The sequence below is a fragment of the Balaenoptera acutorostrata genome, chromosome 5 (genome assembly GCF_949987535.1).
Source record: "Balaenoptera acutorostrata chromosome 5, mBalAcu1.1, whole genome shotgun sequence".
In the NCBI taxonomy this organism is placed as follows: Eukaryota; Metazoa; Chordata; class Mammalia; order Artiodactyla; family Balaenopteridae; genus Balaenoptera; species Balaenoptera acutorostrata.
The window spans coordinates 78,474,111-78,487,420 of NC_080068.1; the positions used below are offsets into that span (position 1 = coordinate 78,474,111).

Below are 13,310 nucleotides of genomic sequence, written 5' to 3' on the forward strand. Positions count from 1 at the left end.
AGAATCCCCTGCATAACGAACATACCGGCCATATTTGCATTTTTAAAGGGCACTTACTAACCCAAAAGAATCTTTGATCTGGAGAGCGGAACAGGAAAGCAGGATGCTTTTTAATCTTGGCTTTCATCCAGACCCAAGCATCCAGAATTCAAATAAGCACTCTGGGCACTCATTGTCAAAATGGTCCCAATTCCTAAACAGAAGTGGATTTTTAGCTGTGCATTGTTAGCACTAAAATTAAAAGATACATAAAATAAATAATTTAACTTAAACTGGCCAAGGAAGAAGAGTCACCCACTCGCCTCTAATTCCAAGTACTCTATAATCCCACCCAATGCATTCAGAGAGCATCAGCCACAGATGCCCACAAATAACACAGTAGTCACTCAGAGAGTTGTCTTATAAGTCTGAGAATTTGCTATGGAAAGGCTTAAAAAAATCAGTTTCTAATCTTGTTTCCCTTTTATCATATACCTTATCACTATAAAACATCTAACCCTGTGCTTAGTCTATTCTTGGTGCTCAAAAAATATTAATTCCCAGCCTCTACTTATCACCCCCACTTTCCTTTTAAAGGGATACTGGCATTTAAGAAGTTACCTTAGAGAGATCTTGTTCCCGAGCCAGGGACCATACCATCTTCATTCTAGTGTCCCCAGCCTTGATAAGAATCATAATAGCTACATTGACTGAGAGTTTATTTTATTCCAGACACTAGGCTAAATGCTTTACATATCTTTATCTCTTTTATCCCTACAACAACCCTCTGAAGTAGATATTTTCATTTATTGTTAGAGCTACTTTACAGATTTTTTTTTAATATGAGGATTGAAGAAGTTAAATAACATGTCCGAGGTTCTCATGACTCAGAAGCAACAGCACCAGGATTCAAAGTCTGGGTTTGTATTCACCGTACTGTGCTTTTGTGGTCATGTGGATGCAGATATTTCATAGTCCAGGAAAAAAAAGTGCTCGGAATCATTAGGAAAAGAGCAGCAGCATGTCCACAACATCTCATTCAGACATGCAAAGGAAGTAACATATAGTTCATGGGATTTGGGGTCTGACTTCTGAAGAATGGAGACTTGCTTGTAACTGGTCAACCAACTTGTCCTCCCAAGAGGAAGGCCACTTGAATTACCAGATGATTGAAGGGCCTCCTTACCAAGTAGTAACCAGAAATGGAGGTCTTACGGGTACCTTAAACCGTACAAACCTTCCTCTGCATAAATAATGTACTCGGGGAAAACAGTAGAGGGAGGGCAAGTGGAGGATCACAGAGGTGGAGATGCACGAAACAGCTCCAGGCGCGAAGGGGCAAGGATCTCATGTGGAATTCTGTTAGAGCTGTGAGAGCTGAGAAGGAGGCGCCCAAAGGCAAAAGAAGACTAGACAACCACTGAATGGTGTAGTCTTTTCTCTTCAGCAGCCTCTCAAGGTCCCCCATAACCTGTCTACACCTTAATTTTCCAAGCTTATTTCCTGCCAGTGTGTAAAACAAACCTTCATCTTTTCTCAGGTCAATTCCCTCAGCTGGGCTGGTCATCTTCTAGTCAGTCTCACTTTTGTGCCTTTGCCCACACAGTCCATCCAGTGTGAATCAACCTTCTCCTTCTCCATCTACTAAAATCTCTTATCTTTCCAAGGCCCATGTCTTTCAGACTACTCCAGCTTACCCACAAATCTCGTTCTCAGAACTCCTATAACTCTTACAGCCTGTGGCCATGCCGTCCATCCCTTAATTCCCATCTTGCACTGCTTCCTGAATTTTAGTTCTTACCACGTCTACCGGATCCTTCAAAATAGAGAATTCTTTACATTTCTCTTACATCCTTCATGGCACCAGCTTAGAATCAATAAGTGATTATCAGGCTTCCCTGGTGGCGCAGTGGTTGAGAATCTGCCTGCCAATGCAGGGGACACGGGTTCGAGCCCTGGTCTGGGAAGATCCCACATGCCGCGGAGCAACTAGGCCCGTGAGCCACAACTACTGAGCCTGCGCGTCTGGAGCCTGTGCTCCACACCAAGAGAGGCCGCGGTAGTGAGAGGCCAGCGCACCGCGATGAAGAGTGACCCCCCGCTTGCCGCAACTGGAGAAAGCCCTCGCACAGAAACGAAGACCCAACACAGCCATAAATAAATAAATAAATAAATAAATAAATAAATAAGTGATTATCAACTACTTGTTGCTTACCTGAATATTTCAATGCCAGCTTTAATTTAATAAAGAACCCAAAACCAGTGATTTCCCAAACTTTATTTAGTTACAACTCAGGCTACCAACTGGTACCTCACAGCATGTCTCCAAATCAAACCACCTCAAAAACTACATTTAATTTAATTTAATTTAAAAATATGTACTTATACATCAAATATCACTTTTAGAAAAAGAGGACTTTAGCATTGGGAGTAGGTAAAACCCACAAGCTAGGAATTCCAGATACGAATGTACATCATTTGGATTTTTGCTCTGTTTCTGTTTTGAATTAGAAAATTTTTAAACTCATATTTGCACAACTTGGAGGATCTTTGGATTTACTTCATCAAACACTGGGTGATATTTAAACTACCCAAATATTTGAGCTCAGTCACTGCCAATCAAAAGCATATGAATTCCCTAGGAGAATATCTGGAAAACCAAAAAGCCAACTATTATAACTTTTAATGTTTCAAAAACTATATGTATCTTGTTAGACTTGGGCAGGGGTGGGGGGTAGTTGGATATCAGAGCAATTCCCCTTGCCCACGTAACGTGGTTCCTTGCTTCACAACAGGTAGAACAGGGAAATCACTATGTTGAGCCTATTGTAAAAGCTAAATAAAGTCAGAGAGATTTCTTTTGACACTGAAGAAATATTTTTAAAGAAGCAAAACTCTTACCTGTTGTAGAATGCGGAAGAAATTTCTTGACACCAAAATGACTGACTCCAGAAGTCAAATTTGTTTGGCGCAGGTAAGTAAAAGCAAAAGCCGCCCAAGCCCTTTCACTGCTATGATTTCCTTCTAGGATCAATCTTTTCTTCCTCCCCAAGAATATAACTGTTTCACATTGGAAGAGCTAAAATTTTGAGAGTTGGGCTGGTGTAGAATCCAACCCAAGATGGTTGGGTTTTAGTGTGCGTGGTGACTGAGGCAGCAGGAACAATCCAAATGTGACAAAAGAGATTAGCAAGTTCCTGTGCATAAGTCAATTTCCTGTAGCTGGTTTCTCCGAAGAGAGGGTTTCATTTGATGTGTGTATGTGTGTGTGCACGTGCATTTCCCTCCATGACAATATTAAAACTTCCCCAGATGAGAGACAGAATAAGACCTTTGCTGCATGGCTGAATTTGTGTTGAATTTATCAGCTCTCTGGGGACCATTTCCCTCTCCCTTTTCCCCCATTTCTCACCAGCAAATCACCTATGAAAAACTGTGGAAAGAAGACTGAAAAACCAAGATGATTCTTTAAGGAAGTGAAATAAACCAAGAAAAAAGAAAGGCCACAAGGCCACTCCACAGATTTGTCTTGGTTAATTTAAGCTTAGGAAAAAGCACCTTAGATCTTCATGTCAGCTTGGTGAACATACTGACTATGGAGGGAAAATGGTAAGTGGGCGGTTCACTTTGTTTTATTAATAACTATGAAATAACAATTTGGAAAAGACAGACTCAGCCCTAGCGAGAGCTCAAGCAGCTCCGCCACGCATTTACCCTTCGATGGACCAGCACCTGTGTTGTGAGATACGTGACTATGAGTTGTTTTCAGACTCCTCAGAGTTTCATTATTTGCCTCCAAACACAAATTTACTCCTTCTGTCCGTCAGTGCAATCCAGGTGTAGAGACCATCTGCACATATTTAGATTACTGTTGAGTTGCCTACACTGATGCATTTAACTTTCATGATGTGGTCACAACCCCCCTTGCCTCAAATCCCTAAGTAATCGTAAATGCTACCTCCCAGGGTGAAACCTCGGTCAAAATACCTACATGCCATAAGGATAAAATCAACTCCATTCAAGTCAACAAGCATTGATAGAGCCCCTATTGTGTGCAAGGTCCAGTGTTGGGGTGGAGGAGGACACATAAGGATGAACAAGATGGAATCTCTCACTCATGAGAGTCAAAATCAAGTGAAGGGGAAAGACATGGACATAAAGGAGATGCTGTGAGTCAGGATCTATTAACAAGTCTCACTCAAGGGACTTCCCTGGTGGTCCAGCGGTTAGGACTCCGCACTTCCACTGCAGAGGGCACGGGTTCCCTGGTCAGGGAACTAAGATCCCGCATGCTGCGCAGGGGCCAAAAAAAAAAATCTCACTCAAAAAATCCTGGGACACCAGAGTCAAGTGAAAGGAAAGTGCATGTACAAACTTTTGGCCAGTTAAGATAGCCATTGAATGTTGACATGGATTCTCTCATAATATTCCAGGGACCCTTGGCTGGCTTCCAGGAGGCCGCTCAGACCTGCATGCGTCATCTGAGGGCCACCCTCACTCCCTCATCGTTGCAGCCTCAGTATCCTGTTATGCACCTGATACTGTGAACTGAAGAGAAACACAAAGGCTGAGACATATACTCCCTGTGCTCACAGGACCTATGTCCTGGTTGGAGGAGACAAAAAAAAAAACATTCATACAAATGCAATAACTACAAATTGTAATAACTATTGCAAAGGAATCAGAGAAGAAGCTAAACTAGAGAGCAAGACAATATCTACATCCCAGGGGTGATCAAAGAGGGCCTCTTCATGCAGCTGACATTTAAGGTGAGACCTGAAGCTGTGACTCTCAGCCCTGGTTGAGAAGCTTTTTAAAAATACCAGTACCTAGGGAATTCCCTGGCAGTCCAGTGTTTAGGACTCTGCACTCCCACTGCAGAGGGCACGGGTTTCATCCCTGGTCCAGGAATACAATCCCACATGGGGAACTAAAATCCCGCATGCAGTGCAGTGCGGCCAGAAAAAAAACAAAAACAAAAAAACCAGTACATAGATAGGCCCCACCCCCAGAGATTCCAGTTTAATTTGTCTGGGTTGGGGCCTGGGCATCAATATTAACTCCCCCCCACCTCATCATTCTAATGTGACACTACCGCTCTAATGATGAAAAAGAGGAACCTAAGGGGAGTAGAAGGAAAGACATTCCAAGCAGAGGCAATAGTATGTGCAAAGGCCCTGAGGTGGGAAAGAGCTTGGCGTGTTCAAGGAAGTGAAAGAGGATTGATGTGTCTGGTGTGTAGTGATGGCAGGAATAAGTGGTAGAAAATGAGTATTCTCAGAGATGGCCACCCAACTACTAAGGCCATAAGAGACTCTTACATGAACTCAGGCATCAATTTGTTAATGTGCAGGAAGAACTCAATCTGGCAGGTGAGATCCTTGAGCCCTCTGATATGCACATATCTCCTTTGAGAAAATTCTCCCGGGAAAGTCAGATCACCACCATAATGTTATTAGGTAAGCAGAATATATGGCTCGTGGATACTTTATTTATTTACCTCTAGGTTGGGTCGTCAAGAAAGATTTAGGGCAGCTTATAAAAACACATACACCTTAGCAAAATAAAGCAAATTAAAAACAAGAAATGAAAAGATGAGACCAAAAGAAATGAAGACAAAAATTAAGCTAAAACCAGGGGTGAGGTTGATAGAGAAAATGAAAATGCCACGTTCTAAGCGTTTAAGCAACTGGTGTGAAGCAGCAAGCACTACCACATAGAAAACTGAGCACCCACTGAATAACCGTGAGCACACTGCTCAGGATGGTGAGGGCTTCCTGGCTCCCCGGTGCTGAGACTAAAGAGAAACTTGGCGCCTGGATTCTAATAGGAGGACATCACAACCGAAGTGAAACACCAGCCTGAGACTAAACACTGCCAGCGGCACGTCTTGTGAGATGGTTCCTTACATTTTTCCTCAATGTAGGTTGATTTCATCTCATGAAAGAGTTGACTGAAAGCAGTCCCAGGGTGCACGTAGGGGAGGGTGTGTGGAGGGGTTAGTACAGTGTGTGCTGCCCCAGATCCTGCTTTGATATGCCAGTTTAATGGAGAGATGAAAATAGACTTCAGAAATGCTTCTGAAAGTTCAGGATAAAATCGTTTTCTCATCCAAGCTTCCAAAAGCTTTGAGGCAGCTAAGAGGTGAAAATGGATGTAGCTCCAGCAAGAGATCCAGTGGTTTTGTCAGTGCCCCAGTGCCCCTTGAGAAAGCAGAGGCACCGGGCAAGGACAGCTGCCCATGGGGGCAGCCCCCTTCCACCTCCAGGAGAAGGCGAGACTCTGCCCTTTGGGAAACAAAGAAAAAGCACCACAAGCATGGTTTGTACATTCAGGGCCTCAGGCCTTGTGCATTTTCTCCACAAACAGCACACATACTCCAGGGCAGGGTAGATGGGGTGTGTCCACAGGCCCAAGCACTCCCACCCCGCCCTGCAAGGTGCTGGGAAGGGCATAGCCATCTGGCTGCAAGATGCCCCTTTCCTTCTTGGCTCCCGGCTAACACCCTTGCTTCTTTTTTTTTTTTTTTTTTTTAAGTACCATTTATTTTTAAACTGCAATTTTACATAATTACTTTTTTTTTTAACATCTTTATTGGAGTATAATTGCTTTACAATGGTGTGTTAGTTTCTGCTTTATAACAAAGTGAATCAGTTATACATATACATATGTTCCCATATCTCTTCCCTCTTGCATCTCCCTCCCTCCCACCATCCCTATCCCACCCTCCCTATCCCACCCCTCTAGGTGGTCACAAAGCACCGAGCTGATCTCCCTGTGCTATGTGGCTGCTTCCCACTAGCAATCTATTTTACGTTTGGTAGTATATATATGTCCATGCCACTCTCTCACTTTGTCACAGCTTACCCTTCCCTCTCCCCATATCCTCAAGTCCATTCTCTAGTAGGTCTGTGTCTTTATTCCCATCTTACCACTAGGTTCTTCATGACCTTTTTTTTTTCCCCTTAGATTCCATATATACGTGTTAGCATATGGTATTTGTTTTTCTCTTTGACTTACTTCACTCTGTATGACAGACTCTAACTCCAACCACCTCACTACAAATAACTCAATTTCGTTTCTTTTTATGGCTGAGTAATATTCCATTGTATATATGTGCCACATCTTCTTTATCCATTCATCCGATGATGGACACTTAGGTTGCTTCCATGTCCTGGCTATTGTAAATAGAGCTGCAATGAACATTTTGGTACATGACGTATGGAAACACAAAAGACCTCGAATAGCCAAAGCAATCTTGAGAACGAAAAATGGAGCTGGAGGAATCAGGCTCCCTGACTTCAGACTCTACTACAAAGCTACAGTAATCAAGACAGTATGCTACTGGCACAAAAACAGAAATATAGATCAATGGAACAGGATAGAAAGCCCAGAGATAAACCCACGCACATACGGTCACCTTATCTTTGATAAAGGAAGCAAGCATATACACTGGAGAAAAGACAGCCTCTTCAATAAGTGGTGCTGGGAAAACTGGACAGGTACATGTAAAAGTATGAAATTAGAACACTCCCTAACACCATACACAAAAATAAACTCAAAATGGATTAAAGACCTAAATGTAAGGTCAGACACTATCAAACTCTTAGAGGAAAACATAGGCAGAACACTCTATGACATAAATCACATTAAGATCCTTTTTGACCCAGCTCCTAGAGAAATAGAAATAAAAACAAAAATAAACAAATGGGACCTAATGAAACTTAAAAGCTTTTGCACAGCAAAAGAAACCATAAACAAGACCAAAAGACAACCCTCAGAATGGGAGAAAATATTTGCAAATGAAGCAACTGACAAAGGATTAATCTCCAAAATTTACAAGCAGCTCAGGCAGCTCAGTAACAAAAAAACAAACAACCCAATCCAAAAATGGGCAGAAGACCTAAATAGACATTTCTCCAAAGAAGATATACAGATTGCCAACAAACACACCCTTGCCTCTTGTGATGGACTTGCTCTCTCTGTGTATGTAACTGTAGTTTTAGATGTAGGTGGAGTCAGGCTTTGTGCTGCCTCTGACACTGAGAAATGGTTTTTCCTGTTGCCTTTACACACCTCTAGTCTTCACATATATTTTAATCTAAGAGGGGATTTTCTGGATGAGGGTTAGAGAAGGTTGGGAGACAGCTATCTAACCTTCTCCCTTTTCTGGAAATCTCTCTCTCTGTCTCTCTCATTCTTTTAACAGACAGGGGTAGTGGGGACGGAGATGTAGAAAATAACCTAAAATACATGTACACACTACACGCTTTCATACACACACACACACATATGCAAACCTCTGGGTGTGTCAGTTCTGATACTATATAGTCCAGCCTTGGGACAGAAGTGAGGGGAAATCCTGGGGATTCAGTGGTGGGAAGGAAGGAAACAATGGGTGTGGAGTTCCCTGTAGAATCCGGCCCCTTGTTATAAGCCATATTCAGGAAGCCTTCCGTAACAATCTCACAACCCACTGTGAGCCAGGCTAGTGCCCTCCCATGAGCTCCCACAACACCTCCTCTTAACCCTGCCAAGCACTCACCAAACAGCCCTGTCATGTCCAGCTCAGAGGCCCTTGAGGCCCAGGGCCTGGCCTTGCTCACTGGTGCATCTCAGGCACTAACTAGTCAGCTACGAAAGAACCACTTGCTGACCCATAGATTGATTCTCTCATCTGACCCTCACAACAGCCTTACGTGGTAATCATTCTTAACTATATATTTTACAGCCAAGGAGACCTCAGCTGGCTAAACAATTTTCATGAAACCACATGGCCCCAAAAGCAGAACAAAGATTCACCCCGTCCATCCGTTGTGACTGTTCACTCTGCTGGTCCCCAAGGGGGAGAGCTGGGCTGCTTTGGGAACAGAGAGTCAGCCTAGCCTTAGCCACAGGTCCATTTTCTCTCTCCTGAGCACCCCTCCTCGGAGGTTCTCCAGCAAACACAATCCGCTAAAGGTTAAGACTTGCTTTCTCAAAAACACCTTCGTTTGAAATGTCCTCTGATACAGCAGACCAGCAGCTTATTTCCTCTTGAACAGTCTCCTAAGAACGAGGACCTCTTCTAGCGAGGGTTTTGAAATAATATAACGACTGTCTGTGTACTCTGAACCACGTAAGTGGTATTCTTGCCCATTGCAAAGGTCTCTGCCATCTATACCACAGAGAACTCTGAATGACAAGGGTAATTGTAATGGATAGTAAACCTTGGAAACCCTGTGATATCAATCATTTACTAAATTATTTTTACCCTGGGTTAGTAAAGATGCCTCCCGCTTCTTCTTACTGTTAGAGTATTAAGTGAAATGATTTCAATTTCGTAAGTAGGTTTTAACGTTTGCACAGACCCTCATTCACAATATGCCACCTAATAAAATAATTTCAGTGGGTTCTGAAGATGGGAGATATGTACTAAAACTCTGTCTGAATGTTTTGAGTTTCAAACCTAGGGCATTAGTCAGACCGTAATTATTTTTACTCAGCTCCCCACTAAGTGATAACTGTATTAAACCGAAACACGCATTCCTTCTGATTGAGAGATTTTATGATGGGGAGTGTAAAATATTAGCTCTTCATAAGAGAAAGAGCTTAACTCTGAAGTATCACTTTCAGTGTAAAAATACACTCATATAAAACACTTTAAAATTCTAAATATTAAAATATCCTAGAAATGCCACAGGCTAGAAATCACATGAATGATTTCCTCCTTATGCATTTTAATTCATTAGAAACAACAGCCTCCCTAACCAGATCAGAGTATCATTTCAAACATCTTCCAGCTTCCCTCTTATAGCCATAGCTATAAAAACATCATTTCCCTGGCTGTGATTCTCATCATCTATTTTCTCTTTAACTGTTTTAATGTAACATAATGTATTGCTTTTTGTTTCAGTGAATGCCAGGTTCTCAGGATTCTCAACTGCCATTTTAATCCTGGTTTGTTTGCCCTGTATAACTGTGTTTATCGAGCAAACATTTACATCCTGGTTCTTTTTATTGCAGAGCCATAATTCATAATAATGCAGGGTCTTGTTGCAAAAGATGATAGCACCCAACGTAATCATTCAAGCTGTGGTGTAACTTTTTTAAGTGTCAGAGCATAGCTAATGCTGTCAAACGCCTGTTACCCTTCAAAGCAGTCCCTGGTTAGTTAATGTACTTTTCCAACCCTGCAGACATCAGGCAAAGCACTTTCAGAACATTTTTAGAACCTTCCGAGACAGCTTAATACACTACAAAAGAAAACCAGTAGTGCAGCATTCTATTCACAACTTGTTTTTGACTCAAAATATAATCTGGCTTGGTCACCTACCTTATTCACTGGAGGTAGCTCCAAAGGGCTGTCTCCCAAAATCAAATCCACCCCAAAAGGACAAAGACTGACTATCACTGAAGAAATTTGAAAGACTGTGCCTCAGGCTCGGAGAGCAAATCCAGGTGAGGAGTTTGAAATGTAATGTGAATAAGAGTAGCATCTTTGGGTCAAGTGCATGAACTTCCAGGGGACTCCTGCACTGCGTACAAGATCCTCTCTGATGTAGAAATTCTGATTTGTTTAAAAAAGAAGAAAGCCATCACTGCTTCTTCTCGCATCCGTATGTTACTCGTTGCCTTGATAAGGATCTTCGCTTTGGGCACAAACATCACAGGGTAACTGCAACTCAGCACACCTGCTCAGAGGGGGAGTTGCAGACGTTTCAGTTAAAAGGCAGGGCCCAGTGAGTCCTAACTTGCCATCTTTACAAAATAACAGATCTCCAGCACAGTTCTGGAGGGAACGGGTTGAAACTTGTACCCAAAGACAATCTGAAATTTTGGAGAATTATAAATTTGGATTTGGACAAAGCAAGATTCAAATCCCAGCTCCACTTACTAGCAAGGATGAGGCCTTGATCTTCCCATCTGGGAAATAGGTATAATTACATCTACCTGGGAAGGGTTTTGTAAAACGGCTGCATAGTCCTTGGAATATAGCAGACACTCAATACATTGTGTCTATTAATAGCTACTCCTGTTTTGGACTTTTGCCTTCTGGAGTTTTTTCCCTCCATTCCTACCCCCACTTTAAATAACAACTGTTATATTTCAGAACTTGAGAAGCTTTGCCAGTGCCAAATTCTGGTTGAATAAAGTCATACAAGCTTACACATCATGCATAGGATTCTAAGTCATATGTTGATTGTCTCAACAGTTTTTTGTTTTGTTTTGTTTTTTGTTTTATTTTTTGGCTGCATTGGGTCTTCATTGCTGCGTGTGGGCTTTCTCTAGTTGCGGCGAGCAGGGGCTACTCTTCTTTGCGGTGCGCGGGCTTCTCATTGTGGTGGCTTCTCTCGTTGCAGAGCATGGGCTCTAGGTGCGCGGGCTGCAGTAGTTGTGGCTCGCGGGCTCTAGAGCACAGGCTCAGTAGTTGTGGCACACAGGCTTAGTTGCTCCGTGGCATGTGGGATCTTCCTGGACCAGGGATCAAACCTGTGTCCCCTGCGTTGGCAGGCAGATTATTACCCACTGCGCCACCAGGGTAACACCAAAGATTGATTTTAAACTTCAAAAGCTGTCAGTATTTTCATCCAAAAAATATCTTGTTTCTTTCTTTGCACGTTTTAAGAATAGTTCTTTGCCCCTTTTTTGTCTTTTTTTCCTAAGATGACTCAGTGTATAGGCATGAATTTTAGACACTTTTGGGTTTTGTTTCTTATGGGTTTTTTTGTTTTGTTTTGTTTTTGTTTTTGCCACACTGCGTGGCATGAGGGATCTTAGTTCCCTGACCAGGGATTGAACCTGTGCCCCCTGCAGTGGAAGTGTGGAGTCCTAACCACTGGACCGCCAGGGAATTCAGATATTTTGTTTTTAGATGCACTTTTTGTTAGCTATTGCCACTATACCAATAAGCAAGAGGAATTTCAGGACTTCCCTGGCGGCGCAGTGGTTAAGAATCCGCCTACCAGTGCAGGGGACACGGGTTCGAGCCCTGGTCCGGGAAGATCCCACATGCCACGGAGCAACTAAGCCCGTGCGCCACAACTACTGAGCCCACATGCCACAACTACTGAAGCCCGTGCACCTAGAGCCTGTGCTCCACAACAAGAGAAGCCACTGCAATGAGAAGCCCGTACACCGCAACAAAGAGTAGCCCCCTCTCGCTGCAACTAGAGAAAGCCCGCGCGCAGCAACGAAGACCCAACACAGCCAAAAATAAATAAAAAGACAAAGAACAAAAAAAAAAAAAAAAGAAAAAAAAAGGAATTTCACCCATTACTGAATAGCTGTGCTGACAATTGAAGGACATGTGTAAAAATGGCTTTCATATGCTCTCCTGAATAAAGTTCTGGAAGCTATTACAGACATATACTGATTTATAGAAGAGACGAGGCACTATCTTCTGAAAATCACATGAAACTAGAATTTATATGACTTGTCAGTTCATAATCTGAACAGGTAGCTCTCTTAAATGAATAAAATACATCTTATAGGAATATATAACCAACACAAGGAAGTCAGGGTATGTTCTGAGTCGAAAATAAGATGACCAGTGGTGTTTTACTTTCATATAGCAGTTTTTAAAATTTTTTGCACAAATGCCAGGAATGTGTGTAGATTTTTGTCCTTGGATGCATGTAGTTGTTTTTTGTTGGTTTGTTTTTTAAGATTCTGTTTACAATATTAAACATGGTTAAGAAAATCAGCTCAGTATCTCTTTAAGCTTACCAGAAAGTAGCATACTTCTTAAGCCGGTGTTTACTTCAATAGAAAATTTATATTTCACCTGTTGGTAAACCTGGAATAATGTGGCCTGAGCTTTGGGAAGCCAGACTCAGAGGAGCATAGCCCTTCTTCCTTACCAGTTAACTTCCTATGTTGGAAATACCCACTTGCTTAAATGATAAATGTTGAGTCTACTAGTAAAATTATGAATTCCATTCACTTTATTACTGATGCAACCTTCATGGAAAGAACTAGCTTGAAACATCTGTGCGAAAGTTTGTACTTAGAGTATTTATAAATTGCACTTCATCCCATAGATCAAAACAAAACAAAACAAAACAAAACATCATGTCATCCAGCTGAGACTTGACACCAGTTGGCATTGCTTATTAGAAAAATAGTTATGGATGCAATGAAAGAGAGGCAGGTGTAGGCAGTAGAGGCAACTACTTTCTTCTAGAAGGCATTGATTTCATCTCTTTGCTGATGGTGACTCATTCCTAAGAGGCAGGCAATTTCAACTCACTATAAATCAAAAAATACTTAATGACATGGAAATGTGCACACAATATACCGTTAAGTAAAAAAAAACAGGACAAAACTTGAATTTGAATTTAACTTGTTAT

At 42.1% G+C, this 13,310-nt stretch overlaps 1 protein-coding gene across 2 annotated transcripts in view; it reads right to left on the minus strand.

The window, feature by feature from the left end:
• Window positions 1–3,058, minus strand: part of RHOH (ras homolog family member H) — a 38,796-nt gene extending 35,738 nt beyond the window's left edge. For both annotated transcript variants that reach the window (XR_009008410.1, XM_057547173.1), the window contains exon 1: window positions 2,881–3,058. The gene's annotated coding sequence lies outside the window, so the exon portion shown is untranslated. The remainder of the gene's footprint in view (window positions 1–2,880) is intronic.
• Window positions 3,059–13,310: the final 10,252 nt, after the last annotated feature.